A 16,399-nucleotide genomic window follows, 5' to 3' on the forward strand; every position below is an offset into this window, starting at 1 on the left:
TTGGCAGCACTGGGAGTTGCTAGGCTTCTGTACAGCTCTATAATGCTTGGGCTTGGATCTGGATTATCTTTGTTTCCTCTTGAATGTCAGGCCAGCCTGGTCTCTGGCATGGTCATGTGGGAGCTCAAGCAACCCATGTACCTTTAAAGCACTTGTGTAGACCAGGATTGTGTAAAATATAGGTGTTTTGTTCTATAAATTTGTTTCATTTACCTTCATGTTCCATTTGTGCAGTCCACTATCATTCCATATAGCTAGCTGATCAGGAAGGGGAATGGCAGCTCCACCGAAGCTTCGATATGTGCAGGCCATGGGTATCCAGCAGAAAAATACTTTCCTCTCAGTAATTCCCATTAGAACTTTACCTTTTGTTCCTGGCTGTGTATTTAGGTCTGTCTTCAGTTGTGACATGAAATGTTAAGTGACATGTTTCAACAGTTTTACTATTTTCTGCTGAGAAGTTTCTTGTGCTTGTTTTGCTAAGGCTGCTTTTGGTGTCAGAGGTTATCCTTTTGGTTATTTACCTCACTGCAAGTTACTGCTAAATGCAGAGCCTCACAGTAATTAACTGTGATTGCTGATAGTTTTGTGCTTTGTTTTAATTATCCTAAAATTGTACAAGCAAAACATGACTCTTTTTCCAAACATATCCTGGGATTTGGATTCAGTCCACAAGTTTGTAGTATTTGTATTCCATTAGCACCCTCAGTATGCTAGGCACTGTTGAAACACAAAAGAAGAAGCAGTCCCTACATCGAAGAACTTAGTTTTACAAAAGTAACATATGAAGGGAGGAAGAGGGGAATACAGTCAGAGAATGTGAGTACGTGTGCGTGTATATAATTATAGATATATGCATTGTTTGTATTTTTATTGTTTTATATTGAAGCTGTTTGGAGCCTTTACAAGGTGTTCAGAGCAAATAATATATGTGAGCCCTTCTGGCTAGAATATAGGATGTTTAGATTCTTTTTTTTTTTTTGAGTGCTCATGCTCATTTCTGGCGTCTCCAGTTTTACAAGGACTTGCTATTGTTGCGAGTTCTTGTGCATCTTTTGTAGATAGGAGAAGTGCTGCTGTACTGCAAAGGTCAAAGTCAGTATAGGGAAGACTTCTCCATTATTGCTGTGAGTACGCAAGTTGGGAAAACCCTCAAGATGTAGGTGTGGAATAGAGCTGAGGCAGGTAATTAAAGGAAAGAATATTTTGGTTATCAATTTTATTTTTCTGACTTTGTTCTTTCCTGAAGCTGTGACTATCAGCTAACTCAGGATTTGTCTAAGTATAGTGTGTGCTTTATGTATAAATTCTGCTCCTCCTTCATAAAACTACCTCACTAATTCCCCATTCTTGGAAGAACCAGGAACTTTGAAAGAAGCTCAGTTACTAGAGGCTGAGTGGAAACTCACACTCTGTGAGTTCAATAGCATCTGAAGAAAGGGACGGTCAGGTGTTCTCTGTTCAGATTTCTTTTCTTTCGTAATGGTTGGAGTGGTTTATTTGAATACTTGTAGTATTTATTCCATCCTCTATATCTTCAGTTCAGTCTACATCGCTGGACCTGAAATTTAGCCTTAGGCAGGTCCCTCGGTGATCTATAATGAACAGATAAACAGATGGCCATGTAATTTACCCTTTTCCCAAAATGCCACATAAATCTGAGTGCTGCCTAACTCCAGAGAAATGTCTATCCACCTGCCTCTTTCTGTCTCCTCTGTTTGCCTACCTATGACTTTGGGAGCATTGTCACAATAGAGGACTGTCTGACCAGACGGGAGCAAATGGTGAAGCACAGAAAAGAGAGCTCATGGTACTGCATATCAGGGAAGAGGAGTTTACCTTGTGGACTGACTCGGTGTTCTGCTCCTATGTGGCTTATGAGCCACATGTGGCAGCTTCCAAGATAGTGGTTCAGCCCTTCCTCCTCCTTTTGCTTGTGTTCCCTCTGTTTCACCCAGCTGGCCATATGGCTCAGAAGTGCTCTTCTCTTCCGGAGCTCCTCTTCCCTCCAGGAACATAGAGCCCTGTTTTGACTGGGTGTAGTTGTTCTGGGTTGTTAGCCATCTTTTGCAAGTATCCTCTGCTGTGGTACCTTCATGCAATGTGGCGTTATGGATTACTACAACCTGAATTAACATTGGATATTTTTTTAAATGGGAAAAATAAGGGTATTTGGCAGTCAGACTTGCATTTAGACGTCACTATAAAGTCTCTCTAATCAGAGTACTTTCCTTCTGATATAGATACAAATAGAAACTTCAGTTTCTAACAGCAACATAACACGTAGATACCACAAAAGGCCTTAATGTCTGAGTAAAAGACGACTCAGCATGCATGCAGGTGCACATTTAATAGACTGTGTTTGCAGAAGGTAATATTTGTGGGCACCAAGTGTCCTTGATCATTGACCTTAATCTTTTTTCTTTCATGTAGGAAGTCCAGTCTTATGTGACTAAGCTTTGTTCACTTAACCAGTGGTTGAAGTAATGCTCCTTTAGATCAGATCAAGGATGCAAAGAATTACACACGCTCACTCACTAATGCTTCCTGGTTTAGAAATCATGTATGCAGTGTCAAACATCCCATTGCATTTTATTCAGGCTTTTCCAGAATATCAAGTAGTCCAATCAGTATGATTATCTTAGACTTCTATGCTGCTGTAGAACAGTGCAAAGTTTTGTTTTGTTGATGATTCTGGTTTATGTTTGGAGGGATTGTGTGTACCAGGCCTTTCATGGCCCCTTGCTGGAGGCCCCTGAGGTCCTACTATACTCCCTCCCAAGAAAGTAGTAGTGAAAGTGGGTCCTTCAGGCCTGCCTAGAGAGGCTGCATGGAAGCAGCCAATCAGAGTCTAGCAGACTCTGAGAAAACGAGCTGCAGGCTCTTATCAGGTCAGTTCCTGGCTGAGACCAGAGGGACAAGGAAGGGTGCTCCTCTCTGTCCAGCGAAGCTCAATGGGCTGCATTAGCTTAAACTGGGAAAGAGAGGGCCTGAGAACTTGAACCTTAAGGTGAGCGGTGAAGATAAAGGGGTGGGTGGTAAGAAGCCCAAGGAAGTAGCAGCAGCAAATTGAAGTGAGCGGTACATGGGTGCTGTTTATAGGGTCACTGGATTGGAACCCTCCATAGTGGGTGGGCCCAGGTTCCCTCACCAGCCACTTGCAAAGTGGCCTAAGCCCTGAGAAGAAGACACAAGACTTTTTGAGCCCGGCAAAGGGCTGAGTATAAAGGGCCCAGAGATGGGGCTGAAGGCCCTGGTGAGAGCGGGCAGGCAGTTTCTTGAAATCTTTGCTGCCTGAAAGGGATTAATTTTTGACTGGATGTCCTGGCCAGAGGGCCAAACCACTGAAGACCCACCAAGCAAAGTCAACAACCTACAGAGAGCACCAGGAGCAAGAAAAGGACTGCAGTACTGCATGCAGCAGCAGGAGGCACTCAAGGTGAGTGTCCTCTTGTTACAGGTTGAAACAGGATATTCTGCAGTGGGGCAAGGCAGGCAGTTACTCCCCACCCTCAATCCTGGTTCTCCCCTCCCAGACTTTTCATAGATTTTCATAGACCCTTCACTTTCCCCCGTCCCATATACCCCCTCTGACTTTGCAGGATATAACATAATCACATATAATGTTCTATATGCGGACACAACTTTGCAATCCATCCTGAATTTTACTAAAATAACATCCCTCTATTGAAAATCACATTTGTCAAAAGTCTGAGACTGTGCCACACCGGTGCTAATAATACTGCTAGCCCAAGGCAACAGTGGAAATCTGATGTGGATGTAAGTTCCAATCTATCTCCTGAACGAGGAAGAGTACAAATAACTTGCATGAATTCACAGAAGGAAGTGTTTGGGGAAGTGACTGGATCCTCAGAGCTGCTCTTGAGTTTGAGATGGTATCCTCCTATCTGCTGATTTCTGGATTTGGGTAGATAGGAAGGTGGAGAGTTACTCTGTAACCTGAACACATATGGCACTTTAGAAATTAACTGCCTGGAGGAAGAGCGAGCCAGCAACCCTTTTTTCTAAACCATATATATGATGATGAAAGGTCTGCTGCCTATCACCTTGAGCTGGCACACTAGAAAAATTCCCTCTCAGCAGGGGACAAAATATACTGCTTTTTCTTAATCCTTAGTAGTCTAGAATGTGTTTCTTGGCCCCACAGGCCATATGTTTAAAATCTTTCTCTGAAGGTCAGCATAGCCTTTGCTTGGACTTTGCTCTGTGTGCCAGAGCACTGGAGCAGGACATACTGCTTTAGTAGAACTTGAAATGAATCCGTGAATTATCGTTTATTTACTGTAGATCATCCCCCCTCAGAAAGCTCAAGTGTAAAGTATGATTTTTAATTAACAAGCATATTGTCCCAGAGCTTTGACTTGGAAAATTACATATCAGTACATGTGTCAGAGTACATGTACTGTTTGGCAAACCATTCTTTTCTCCCAAGTAGCTATAAATAAAATCCTTCTGCTTCCTCGCCACATTTTGTTTCCTCATGTTTAAAAATTGTAGATACATTTTCAGTATTAATTGCCAAAGGACAATAAATGACTGGCAATATTTGAATAAAGCGATGCAATTCTCTATGCAAAAATTATTTTTATTTTCCATCACTGCATCACTTCACTTCATCACTACAACGATCTGTCTTTACATCCAGGAGCAGTTTTGTCTACTAGCCTTGAAACATATTTCTATGTTTATTGTCAGAACTCTGCCAGCAAATTGAGCTTGACAATCAGAAGGGAAAGTTGGGGAAAGCAGAGTGACCTAGGACACACAGTTCTACTAAAATCTTTCAAGGCTCTTGGAATACTTTTTCTTTTGGAGTGAATCAAATTACAAACTGAGAGGTTGGTTTTGTTAGCTAGTCATTAATGTAGAACCAGTGAATTTTTGGGCTTGTAACCCTTTATCTTGCTAATTAATGGCATATTTTTATTTTGGAAATATTTTTTCCTAGTCATTCACTAAAATATCTACAATTTAAAAGACAGCACGTGAGGTCATGGATAGTGATTTGATCCTCTGTTATAACAATATTGTACAAGTCAGCCTTTTGGCTCAGGAGTAAACTAATTCTGTATGCACCCTCTAGTGGTCAGTGAAAAGTTAGAAACTATGTTACTATCAGATGCATTGCTTGTCATTCCTCTTGCTTATCTTTGCAGCTTGAGACAAGGGGCTGAGAATCAATAAGAGGGCTGTTTCTAGGCCTTTTGTATTTAAGGGGTGTGTTGAGGCCGAAACGTTAAACTGTGCCTTCCGCTTGACAAATTATTAGGTTAGAGTGTAACAAAGGAATAACAATATCACCTGTATGTTGTTATACGAAGAAGGAACTAGAACACCTCTGTTCAGGAGTCCTGATCTCTTAATAGAGACAGAGGAGACTGTGTTCTGCTGCCTCTTTCACTCTAATTTTCCCTTTCACCTGCTTAACTCCACTCTTGATCCAAAAGTAATAAGAATGGAGATGTGCTTGTTTAATTCCTCCCCTCTTTTCCGCCAATGATTACACTAAATCTGCTTACCATTTGAGCAGAAACTTAGTTCTGATTTACTTTAGTCACAGCACCTGCAAGTGACTTGTGACTTTGCAACACTCAAGTGATGCAAAATGTTCAGCTTTGTTTCTCCCTCCCTCCGCTGCCTGTTAGTGAGCCACTGCTGGTTCAGGGATGGAGCTAACATAGATCCCTGTCTGGCAGCGCTCTAATACTGAACTACACTGGCAGGATTACCTACATTTTAAATGCTCCAGGGATATTGTGCCAAAAGTACTTTCCAACACTGGCCACCAATGTAGTGTTAATTTCAGCACTGTTCATAGAGAGAATGTACTTCCCTGGTGTATGTCTTCGGGACCACTCTGCTGTGCTTCTTATGCTCCACTGTCCTTTTGCTGAATGTAATGCAATTGTGGTATAGAGCAAAGAGGAGAATAAAGAGGATTGACAGGATAGCAGTATGGGCCCCAGCAGCAGTGCTGGAGGGATGTTATTGTCTCTCTAAACGCCTAGAGTTGTATATTGTGAGGAGGCAGAGAGGTGTTCTCACAAGTACGTGAAAGTTCCTTGCTACTGTTCTTACATACTTAACGCAAAAACCATTTTTATTTCATGGTGGGGCACTGTAAATATCTAATGTGAGCAGGTGTTAGTTATTAATTCTCCCCAGCCTGCTTCCAACGATGATATACCACCTGAGTGCTTTTTTGTCTCTTGACAGGCGTAGGTTTTCTGCAATCACTCTTAGAAGTTTTTAGGAAGGGAAATTTCAGATCATATTGTGCGCTGAAAGAAAAGGGACACTATTTTGGAGATGCAGTAGTTGTTCTGGTACTGAACTAGTTCAGTTCAGTTATTGTGGAATATGGGAACTCTGGTTAAAGTGTAATTTTTTTCAGAAAAGGGACTATGTAAAAGTGTTAGCTATCGTTTGTGTCCTCTACATATTTCCACTCTTGCAATATATGGGGACCAGTGCTGTTGAACAATGCAGCCTTCTACTAGCAGTGCCTGTTGGAAAACTCGTGTGCCCCTTCTGTGTCCATCCCCTTTGCATTCAAGTAAGTTCTAAAGGTAGAGCTGTAAAAGGGGTGCAGCAGTGGTTTCTGCTGCTGTTCCTTCCAACCACTACCATGGACAGAGTGAGCCTTCTTCAGGATTCAGGATTCTTAGCAAATTAGATAAGTGTCTTGCTTTTCTGTAAATAGTTACAGTTTTCACCATTGGGTTAGCCTTAGTTTTACTGTTAGTTAGTTAGTTTATGGTAGATCTGAACAAGAAACATGAATTTAAGCTATGTGCTTCATATCCTGCAGTTTTTCCAGCATCTGACACACATACTTGATGCCTAAAATGCTTAGGAGAATGGCACTCTCCTTCTCAATGTGTGTCTGTAAGATATTTACATCCTGAGCCAGAAAGAAGAGGCAAAACAGACTGCAGAAAGCCTTCTTGGCTAAAACCTCTGAATATGAGGGCTCAGAGTTTCAGGATCATGGAAATAAGAGGCCTGGATCAGCTCCAGGACCTTCTGGTTCCAAGAAACCCTCTATATCTAAGTCATTGTCTTTGACACTGAGCTCAATGTCAAAAAAGACTGACCAGTCAGCAGCAAAAACCTTAGATCCACTTCCAAAATGGGGATTGAGGGTGGCTGAAACTGGCTTAGACAATAGCAGTTCTACACCTGAAGCCTCTACGGAACCAGGACCGTCAATTCCAAGGAATAAGAAGGCCAAGACCAAGCATCTTTCAGAGCCTGGCATTATCTCCTGATCTGGGGTGTCATCACATCCTTCAGTTCAGGAGGATGAGGATCCAAGACAGATGAGAGACCGAGGTCACTCTGTTCAGTAGATACTGAAGAAATTGACAGATCCCCTGTATCGCATCAGCACCGATATCTTCTGAAGTGGTTTCTACACATGTACTTTTGGAACTGCACTCCTGTGATCTTGTCTGCACTTCACAAGCAGAAAGAGAGAGGGTTAGATAAGGATCTGACACAACACTCTCCCTCTCACAAAAAACACAAAGCTCACCATGTGGATCTTCTGTGATGTTACCGCCACCTCCCAGAACCACCTGCGTGTTCACCTAGAAAGTCTATCTCATCCTTGTTACTACTTCTGTGGTATTACCCATTGGTTCCTTGTCAGATATGGGCTCTGATCTGCATCCAGAAGAGGAAGTGGATACAACAGTTTACTTGGAGACTCATCCTCAAGTCTGTTTTCATGCAACAGACTGTCACAAGTATGCTTTTCTTCCTGACTATGAGATGATACAGGACTGGACAATTTGGCATGAGTGGCAAGTACCTTGTTGGATTCCTTGCCCACATTGGCCACCTCCAGGGTTTCTATTTCAACCTCCCTTAACAGTTATGGTCTCGGTTCCACATCCTGGCAAAAAATGCGTCAGTGGATCCAAGGCATATGGATCGAGGATTTTAGGGGATCTGAGACCCAGGGATAGGTCCCCTATTATAATCCATGACATTTTGTATGATGAGAAAGAAGAAGCTGATGTGTCTTTAGAAGTTAATATTGTGCATCAAGACTTAGAACCTACAGACAAATCCTCCCCCGAGGGTTAATATTGGAGTAGCCTCATCTCCCTCACCACCTGAGGATGCTCTACAATTCCAGGAACTAATAAGCAGAATGGTGTCTACAATGAAATTACCTTCTGATTCACTTCAGGAAACACCTCATCCCGTTTTTATATGCTGGGGAATACTTCTACAGACAAGGTGTCTGCTCCTTTTGGAAAGTCTCTGGCAGCCAGCAAAATCAGTATGGATTGGCTCACAGTCCTTTGCCCAGACTTCTTGATCACATCTTTATTGTGCTTTTATTAAAAATGTCTTTGAGAAGATGTATGAACTACTTAAAAATGTGTGTGAAAGTCCAAGTAAGCAGAGACTTTCCCTCTGGGGGTCCTTAGCGCAAAAGAAAATACATTGTGTGTCCTTAATCCGGTCCTGATTTGCCACAAAATCTATCAGACATGTTAACTATTGGAAGTTTCTACTGTGGACTAAGGACATGATCTTGAGCCCTTTGAAGCCAGTGGTAAAGTTTCAGTGGGGCAGGATCAGGCACTAAAATAGCAGATTGGGACTGCTGTGTATTGGAACAGTTCTGTGAGGGTGAAGGAGTGAAGCTTGTGCACTACCTACTATATCATTTTTTATTTATTTTTTTATACTCAAAAATATAAAAATATAATGGCTGATTTTTAGAAACAGGCCTATATTTGTCTAAAGTGCCAACTGATTAAAAAAACTGAATTGCTTAAAAAAATCATTATTTATTTTGACCTAGTACAGATAATGAATCAGAAGTGTGATTTGAAACCATCTGGTAACCTACAGGGCAAGCACAACATAAAGGAAACCTGAGTTTGAGAAAAGCCTCTGACTCTCTTGGTGTTTGTAGTGTTGGACATAAGTGATAACCTTGGCCTGTGGAAGGTAATGTATGTACAGTAAATATGGCCAAGTACTCGGAGAAGGGGAATAAAGCTTATAAAGATAAGCTGTGGGGGACCTCAGCACCAGTTTTATATGAACCTTTAGACCAGAGGCTAGATTTGGTGATATGCCAGGAATTATGGAGTTCTCACCAGAGAAGTGGAGGAGAGGGCAAAAATGTGTTGGGACATCATACACCAAATGTGAACTTCAGCATTAAACAAACATCATATTTATTAACAATAAGGGGCATAAATTCAAATAATCATATTGGTTCAAAGTTAGAGGCTATAACTGGAAAACCTGGTATACAACTGTAGTGTTGCTGACTGATCTATCTCTTTGTCAGGGTGAGATTCTCCCCTTTTGCACATATTGAGTAGGCTTTTACTCCATGAACGGTCCCATTGATTTTAGTGGCACTGCTCAAGGAGAAAGATGATATTCAATGCAAGTAAAACTGGTAGAATCTGATCCTTTGTGATTTAGAAATATTGTTGGGAAGGGGGTTGTTTGCTGTACAGAGGAAAAAAGAGTTTATAAGAAATACTTATGTTTCAGTTGGCTTATTGGTCCTTCAGTTTTCATGCTTTTGGAAATGTCACTTCTGATTGTTCCACATAATTGCAGCAACACCTGCTGGTGAGCACAGAACTGATATTCTGGAGGCTTTCCCATGGTTGACATCAGCCAACAAACCATTTTTGTGTTTAACAGATGTTCTTGATTTCCATTTCACATGGGATTTACTTAGACCCATTCTCGCACTAAATGCCAATCGTCTCTTTCAGGCAGTTTACCATCAGAAACAATGTGCAGACTTGGGTTGTGGCACTGAACTTAAGTAAAATGTTATTTACACACATGATTGTTCTATGTTGTGTCCTGTTAATACCCTTCTTTTTCCCCACTCATTCGCCTCAGGGTAACTAGACATAGTTTATTACCTTATAATTCAGAACCATCATTTATCTCTGTACAATACAAGTTCTTTTAAGCTGCTCTCACGTACAATGCCTTTTCTCTGGAGAGGTCAGTTGGATGGTGTGAGCGTCAGAAGCGGCCAGCAGCGTTATCCTATGAATTAGCAGACGAGTGCAGTGTGTGCATTCCTTTCTGAACATCAAGCCAAGCACTTTCCACTCTGGGCACTTGCTTGAGGCAAAGAGCGTGTCAGGGATATTTTTGAAATATAGGACTCCTGCTTACACTGCCTCTAATGCCGCTGGGCCAGCTGAGGTGTTGATTTTTTTTTAAAGGGTAGATTTGTAAGTATGCACAATGTACCTATTATCCCATCATACATTTTGGGAGAAAATAGTTTTCTCTTGATGTAGAAATTAAGGTAGGATTCAATTAAGGTAGGATTTAAGTTTGCCCAGTGGCACTCAGAGAAAATTGTGCACCTCATCCCATGTATGGATCTTTGGAAAATACTTACACCGGATCTAGAGAGCTCTTCATGTAGAAGTGCTGGAAAGCAGAATAACAGAAACCAAAACTGAGGTAGAAAAGACTTGGTAAGTCAAGTGGATCCAGATTTTCAAAGGTGCTCACTAGAGCTGGGCAGGAAATGGTTATTTCTTTCTGCGAAACAGAAACTTTGTGCAGTTTTTTGATGAATAATGAGTGAGACCTCACCCAGTTTATCCAATAGCCTGGAAGTTAGAGCATTCACCAAGGGTGTGGGAATTCCAGGTTTAAGATCCCTCTCTGCCTGATTCAGATCAGGGTTTTTAACCTGGGTGTCCCACACCTAGGTCCTGCATTTAGGATGGAAGAATCCCATGCACTGCTACAGACTAGGAACCGAATGGCTAGGCAGCAGTTGTGCAGAAAAGGACCTAGGGGTTACAGTGGACAAGAAGCTGGATATGAGTCAACAGTGTGCCCTTGTTGCCAAGAAGGCTAATGGCATTTTGGGATATATAAGTAGGAGCATTGCCAGCAGATCGAGGGACGTGATCATTCCCCTCTGTTCGGCATTGGTAAGGCCTCATCTGGAGTACCGTGTCCAGTTTTGGGCCCCACACTACAAAAAGGATGTGGAAAAATTGGAAAGAGTCCAGCGGAGGGCAACGAAAATGATTAGGGGCCAGAGCACATGACTTATGAGGAGAGGCTGAGGGAACTGGGATTATATAGTCTGTAGCAGAGAAGAATGAGGGGGGATTTGATAGCTGCTTTCAACTACCTGAAAGGGGGTTCCAAAGAGGATGGATCTAGACCAGTGGTTCTCAAACTGGGGTTTGTGAACCCCTGAGGGTTCACGAATTGTTACAGGGGGGTCTCAGGAAAAAATTCCCTAATGGCACACAGAGCTGTCGCTAGGGACCCCGGGCAGCATGGGACCAGCAGCCCAGAGCCTCTGAACTTCCAAGAGCTAAGCAGATCAAAGCAAGCATATCTATCACGCTGAGGAGATTTAAACATTAAGACTCCTTATAAGAAATGGAAAGGGAGGTGGATAGTTTCTGCTGTTTTTAAAATTAAATATGTACCTGGTATTGTTTTTTAAAATTATGATGAAGAACAAGTTTAAGCTTTGTTATAACGTGCATTGGTTGCCTGGACTGCTCAAGACCTGAATGCTTGTGTAGGAGGAACTCTTTGAGTTGTCTTCTTAAATACCTTCATAGAAGCCTTGTCTTATAACCGGCTTATTCAAAGTGATACACTCTATGAAAGTGAGATCTTGGAAGAGTGTTGCCATTTTCACAATGTAATAAAAATACTGTACTGATAAATAATAATAAATAGTGTGTAATGAGCATGTCATAAAAACACATTTTATATTTCCAAGATCACTGCTTTTATAATTTATACTGAGGTAAAGGAGAAAATCCCTGGAAATACTCATTTTTAGGAGCGGGTTCATGAGACTTGACATTTTAGTGAAAGGGGTTCACAGGTTGTTAAAGTTTGTGAACCACTGATCTAGGCTGTTCTCAGTGGTACCAGATGACAGAACAAGGAGCAATGGGCTCAAGTTGCAGTGGGGGAAGTTTAGGTTGCATATTAGGAAAAACTTTTTCACTAGGAGGGTGGTGAAGCACTGGAATGCGTTACCTAGGGAGGTGGTGGAATCTCCTTCCATAGAGGTTTTTAAGGTCAGGCTTGGCAAGCCCTGGCGGGGATGATTTAGTTGGGGATTGGTCCTGCTTTGAGCAGGGGGTTGTATTAATGGGGGCTAATGGAGGTTGCGGGAAGTGGCGCAGGCTGAGGGGCATACCAGCCGCCACTTCCCACAGCCTCCATTGGCCTGCAGCGGCAACTGCAGCCAGTGGGAGCCATGATCGGCCGAACCTGCGGATGCGGCAGGTAAATAAACCGGCCCCGTCCGCCAGGGGCTTTCCCTGAACAAGCGGTGTCCCAGGTTTGGGAAACACTGCATTAAATACTGGTATCTTAAAGCACTTTACAAAGTAGTGAGGTAGATATGAGGAGTTCATTGGTTGAAGGCAAATACAGCAACTGTTACGTGCTATGCAGTAGTTTGCAAGCAGCCTTGGACATAGTTTTCTTTCTAAATTGTGTAATCAAGGAGGGAATGCTGGGCAGCAAACTACTAATTTTCTGCATGCTCTTCAGTTAGATTCATTAACTGGCATCTGGACAGCACCAGAAGTGCTCAGAAAGGACCTCAACCAAAAAAAAACTGAGTGCAAAAGACCCCTCCATTGAAGTATATTTATGGACCAGTGGGAAATTGCCCATCCAACACCCATCTTGATCTCCAGCTTCCTTGCTATTCCTTCCCCACTTTTTTTTAAATTCTGTGTAAAAGTATGATTAGGAAGGCCAAAAAAGAATTGGAAGAGCAGCTAGCAAAAGATACAAAAACTAACACAAATTTTTCTAAGTATATCTGAAGCAGGAAGTCTACCAAACAATCTGTGGGGACACTTGATGATCAAGGAGCTCAAGGAGTACTCAGGGAAAACAAGGGCATTGTGGAGCAGCTAAATTAATTCTTTGCATTGGGCTTCACTGCAGAGGATGTGAGGGAGATTCCCACACCTGTGCCATTCTATTTAGGTGACATATGTGAGGAACTGTCCCAAATTGAGGTGTCACGAGAGGAAGTTTAAGAATAAATCGGTAAATTAAACAATAAGAAGTCATCAGGACTAGATGGTATTCACCCATGAGTTCTGAAGGAACTCAAATATGAAATTACAGAACTACCATTACGGTATGTAATCTATCACTTAAATCAGTCTCTGTAGCATATGGCTGGATGATAGCTAATGTAACCCCAATTTTTTAAAAAAGCTTCAGAGGCGATCCTGGCAATTACAGGCCAGTAAGCCTAACTTTCAGTATCAGGCAAGTTGGTTGAAAGTATAGTAAAGAACAGAATTATCAGACACATTGATGAATATCATTTGTTGGGGAAGAGTAATTTATAGTTTTTGTAAAGGGAAATCATGCCTCACCAATCTGCTAGAATTCTTGGAGGGGGTTAACAAGCACATGGACAAGGGGAATCCAGTGCATATAGTGTACTTAGATTTTCAGAAGGTCTTTGACAAGGTCCTTCACAAAAGGTTCTTAAGCAAAGTAAGCAGTCATGGGATAAGGGGGAAGGTCCTCTCATGGATCTGTAACTAGTTAAGGGATAGGAAAAAAAGGGTAGGAATCAGCTTTCATGGGCTAAAACCCACTTCATCCGATGCATGGAGTGGAACATACAATAGGGAGGTATAAATACACAGCGCATGAAAAGATGGGAGTTGCCTTACTAAGTGGGTGGTCAGTGCTAACAAGCCAATTCAATTAAGGTGGAAGTGGGCTGTTCTCAACAGCTGACAAGAAGGGGTGGAAATCATTTTTGGAGGGTTAATGAGGCCAACGTAAACAAGGTGGCCCATTTCAAACAGTTGACAAGAAGGTGTGAGTATCAGCAGGGGGGAATTAGTTTTTGTGATTAGTGACCCATCCACTCCTTGTCTTTATTCAGGACTAATTTGATGGTGTCCAGTTTTCAAATGAATTCCAGTTCTGCAGTTTCTTGTTGGAGTCTATTTTTGAAGTTTTGTTGTTGAAGAATTGCCACTTTTAAGTCTGTTGTTGAGCGTCCAGGGAGATTGAAGTGTTCTGCTAGTGGTTTTTGAACGTTATAATTCCTGATGTCAGATTTGTGTCCATTTATTCTTTTGTGTAGGGACTGTCCAGTTTTGTTAGTCTCTAAGGTGCCACAAGGACTCCTCATTGTTTTTGCTGATACAGACTAACACGGCTACCACTCCGAGAAGAGTAGGAATAAATGATCAGTTTTCATAATGGAGATAGGTAAATAGTTGTGTCCCCCAGAGATCTCTATGGTGGGCCAGTGCTTGTCAACGTATTCATAAATGATCTGGGAAAAGGGGTAAACAGGTGGCAAATTTTGCAGATGATCCAGAATTACTCAAGATAGTGAAATCCAAAGCAGATTGCGAAGAGTTGCAAAGTGATCTCACAAAACAAAGGGCAACAAAATGGCAGATGAAATTCAGTGTTGATAAATGCAAAATAATGCACATTGGAAAACATAATTCCAACTGTACATACAAAATGAGGGGGTGTAAATTAGCTGCCGCGACTCAATAAAGAGAGCTTGGTGTTATTGCAGGTAGTTTTGTGAAAACATATGCTCAGTGTGCAGCGGCAGTCAAAAAAGCTAACAGAATGTTGGGAATCATTAGCAAAGGGACAGATGATAACAGAAAACATCCTAATGCCACTATATAAATCCAAGTACGCCCACACCTTGAATATTGTGTGCAGTTCTGGTAACCCTGTCTCAAAAAAGATAGATTAGAATTGGAAAAGGCATAGAGAAGAGCAACAAAAATGATTAGGAGTATAGAACAGCTTCCATATGAGGAAATTTAAGAAGACTATTACTTTTCAGCTTGGAAAGAGACAACTAAAGGGAAGGGGGTATGATAGAGGCCTATAAAATCATGGCTGGTGTGGAGAAAGGTGAATCGGGAAGTATAATGTACCCTTTCACATAACACAAGAACCAGGGGCCCCCCAATGAAATTAATAGGCAGCAGGTTTAAAACAAACAAAAGGAAGGACTTCTTCACAGTCAACCTGTCAAACTTGTTGCCAGGGAATATTATGAAGGTCAAAATTATAATTGGGTTCAAAAAAGAATTAGATACATTCATGGAGGTTAGGTCCATCTGTGGCTATTAGTCAAGATGGTCAGGGATGCAACTCCATGCTCTCGGTGTTCGGAAGCCTCTGACTGCCAGAAGTTGGGACTAGACAACAGGAGATGGATCACTCTATAGTTGCCCTGTTCTGTTAATTCCCTCTGAAGCATCTGGCACTGCTCACTGTCAGATGACAGGATACTGGGCTAGATGGACCATTGTTCTGACCCAGTATGGCCGTTCTTATGCCCATCCCACTGTTTGTCTCCTGTTATTTTATATTCTTAGGTCTGATGCAAAGCATTAGAGATCCCAGAGTCCATGGTGCAGGCATACAAGTCTGGGAAACAACATGGACCTTTGAACATCTGTCTAGAAGGCTAAGTTTTAGGTTTATAGGCAGGTAACATCTCAGGCAGTGGTTGAATGAAACAGAAGATATTTTGAGGTTACTTTGTAGAAAATGTGCCAGAGGGAGGCTTCCAGGGAGGGGAGATGTAGCTGAATGGGCAAAAGAGAGGTGTCCCTTTTAATATAAAGGATCATTCCAACACCAACTTTACAACAAAAGAGCTACCAGCTCTCTGATGTATATGACTTCATTGCCCTTGCATGTTTCGGAACATTTAGGTGGAGGAGGTAACTGTATCCTGTCTTGCTGATATAGCAACTCTGGCACTGTAACCGCCCATGGCACCGCTCTCCACTGCATAAGAAGTTAATCGAGATCTGGTCTGGGACTTGATTGCACAACTAGTTGGTCAGGAGACAAGTCATTAACATGAAAGCTATATGGATGCACATTTCTTCATTGTGTGCCTGTTGGGATCAAGAAAGCAAAGAAATTCAGGGCTTTGCTACCAGCAAGTTAAATGGCATATATACAGAATGCTGTTCCATAAATATTAGAATGCTGTAATTTTTTAACTTGGGTATGAGGTGAAAATACAAAAGGTAAAGCTTGTGCGACTAATCTTGTGTAGAAAATCTATTTAGATACAATAACAAAGTTATTCTACAAAAATTAATTCGAACATAGTGCAGTCAGTTGTGATCAAGGAGCATACACTTATTGTGAAATACATGGTTGCTAAAGATGATTAATTTAAAATGTTAAATTCTGTAATTGGTTTGTGATAGGCTAGGAACGGAAATATTTCAGGCTTATCCACATAATACAGTGTCTGGTAACTAGCTAAGCACATAGCTTTTGAAATATCTGAGCACTCTTTAATAGTGGTAGAGGTCAGCCA

The 16,399-nt window shown here is 41.7% G+C and overlaps 1 protein-coding gene across 5 annotated transcripts in view; it reads left to right on the forward strand.

Annotated features, from left to right (window-relative positions):
- The window catches only part of BMPR1B (bone morphogenetic protein receptor type 1B), a 353,771-nt gene that overhangs the window by 185,558 nt on the left and 151,814 nt on the right, over positions 1-16,399 (forward strand). Inside the window, exon 1 of one of the 5 annotated variants that reach the window (XM_048846948.2) lies at positions 737-819. The exons of 3 other annotated variants lie outside the window; for them this stretch is intronic. The gene's annotated coding sequence lies outside the window, so the exon portion shown is untranslated. Of the gene's footprint in view, positions 1-736; positions 820-3,401; positions 3,440-16,399 lie in introns of those variants that run through there. One more of the 5 variants, XM_075127535.1, reaches the window with a different exon arrangement.

Source organism: Caretta caretta, chromosome 4, assembly GCF_965140235.1.
Source record: "Caretta caretta isolate rCarCar2 chromosome 4, rCarCar1.hap1, whole genome shotgun sequence".
NCBI classification, from domain to species: Eukaryota; Metazoa; Chordata; order Testudines; family Cheloniidae; genus Caretta; species Caretta caretta.